Source organism: Arachis ipaensis, chromosome B1 (genome assembly GCF_059453495.1).
Source record: "Arachis ipaensis isolate K30076 ecotype BB chromosome B1, ASM5945349v1, whole genome shotgun sequence".
NCBI lineage: Eukaryota > Viridiplantae > Streptophyta > Magnoliopsida > Fabales > Fabaceae > Arachis > Arachis ipaensis.
The window spans coordinates 122,659,592-122,661,645 of record NC_142436.1 but is presented as its reverse complement, the minus strand read 5'-3'; the positions used below and the strand labels follow the sequence as shown (position 1 = coordinate 122,661,645).

General features: G+C 44.0%; 1 non-coding gene across 1 annotated transcript; it reads left to right on the top strand.

Annotated features, from left to right (window-relative positions):
• The first annotated feature begins 1,709 nt into the window (after positions 1-1,709).
• Positions 1,710-1,816, top strand: LOC148578200 (small nucleolar RNA R71). The gene has a single exon (XR_015904127.1). It is a non-coding gene; the product is annotated as a small nucleolar RNA R71 (small nucleolar RNA).
• Positions 1,817-2,054: the final 238 nt, after the last annotated feature.

Here is a 2,054-nt window from a genome sequence, read left to right as displayed (position 1 = left end):
CGATGCTTGTTTCTTCCACCAGTGCTTTATTGTGCTCTCCCCTTGGGTTCTTGTTTTCCTGATCTGCTTCTTGTGAGGGTTTGAAGACATTGAATGCGAGTTGTTTGTCATGTATCCTCAGTATTAGCTCTCCTCGCTCCACATCTATGAGCACTCTGGCTGTAGCTAGGAATGGTCTTCCCAATATGATTGGGTGAAGGTGACTCTCTTCCATTTCCAATATGACAAAGTCTGTAGGAAGAAAGTAGTTCCCAACCTTTACTAACACATTTTCCACCACTCCTACTGCTTGTTTTTGAGTTTTGTCAGCCAGCCTGATGACTACATCTGTGGGCATTAGCTCATTGATCTGCAACTTCTTCATAAGGGATAAAGGCATTAAGTTGATGCTTGCTCCTAGATCACAGAGTCTCTTATCAATTAGTGTGTCTCCTATGGCACAGGAGATGTGAAAACTCCCTGGGTCTTTTCTTTTTGTAGGCAACTCTGGTTGAATGAGAGCACTGCACTCCTTATTCATCACTATTGTTTGCTCTCCTTTGAGTGAGCCTTTCCTGGTCAGCAGCTCTTTCATACACATAATGTATGATGGCATTTGTTGGAGAGCCTTGATGAATGGTATGTTCACATGGAGAGATGCAAACATATCAAGGAACTTTGAGTATATTCTCTTTAATACACCACCCTTGAGTTTTTGGGGAAAAGGTGCATAGAGTTTCAGCATCTCTTTTTGTGTAATTTTGGTTTCTTGGTGACCCTCTTCTTGTTTCTTTGCTGAGGTACCTCCAGGTTGTTCTAATGGTTTGTTCGGCTCTTCCTCAGTCCCCTTATCACTTGTAGTGACCATCTTGCAGTCTTCCCATCTTACTTTCTTTGCTTCACCTCTCGGGTTTTTCTCTGTGTCACTTGGGAAGCTGTCAGTGGGTTTGGAAATCTTCTCAGAGAGGTATCCCACTTGAAATTCTAGCCTCTGAATGGTGTCTCCCTGGTTTTTGAGATTAGCTCGCACCTCCTCCTTGAACACCTTGTTCTCTTAGAGTTCCTTACATATGCCTTCAAGTAAGGTCTCAATCCTTGAGAGTCTATCCTCAGACGTTGATGAGTTGGAGTTGGAGTGATGAGAAGGGCCATTTTGGCTTTGGTATGGATGTTGAGGTGTATTATTAGGTGGGTGCTGATATGATCTCTGTGTGGAATGTTGGTGAGCTGCATTGCTGTTGGGGTTGTGGCGTCTCTGATCTTGGCCTTGATCTTGTTGATTTCTCCACCCAAAGTTTGGGTGGTTCCTCCAACCAGGATTATAAGTTTTGGAATATGGATCATGGGTCTGCCTAGGTGAGTTTCCAATGTAGTTGGCTTGTTCCTGATCACCCTCTGCCTCTACAGTTACTCCTTCTTGAGTTGCTGATGAGGTGGTGATTGCTGCTACTTAGTTCCTCTCCATCTTTTTGGTAAGGTCAGCCAGCTGCTTGGCAATCAGCTTGTTCTGGGCCAGCAGTGCATCCACATTATTCAGCTCTATTACTCCTCTAGTGTTGCCTCTTTCAGAAGCATAGAAGTAGTCATTCTCGGCTACAGTCTCAATGACATCTATGGTTTCTTCAATGATCTTCTTCTTGTTCAGAGATCCCCCAGATGAGTGGTCTACTGCCTTCTTTGATTCGTAAGAAAGACCCTCATAGAAGATGTGTAACTGCACCCATTCGTTGAACATATCTGGTGGGCACCTTCTTGTCGAGTCCTTAAACCTCTCCCATGCTTCATATAGAGTCTCACCATCTTGTTGCCTGAAGGTCTGTACCTCGGCTCTCAACCTGTTGATTCGTTGAGGAGGATAGAATCTTGCCAAGAATTTGTTTACCACATCTTCCCAGGTTGTTAAACTCTCCTTCGGGAAGGATTCCAACCATTTGGATGTTTTGTCCTTGAGTGAGAAGGGAAACAAAAGCAGTCTATAGGTGTCAGAATGAACACCATTAGACTTCACAGTATCACATATCCTCAGGAATGTGGTTAGATGTTGATTGGGGTCTTCTTGGACACTTTCTCCGAAT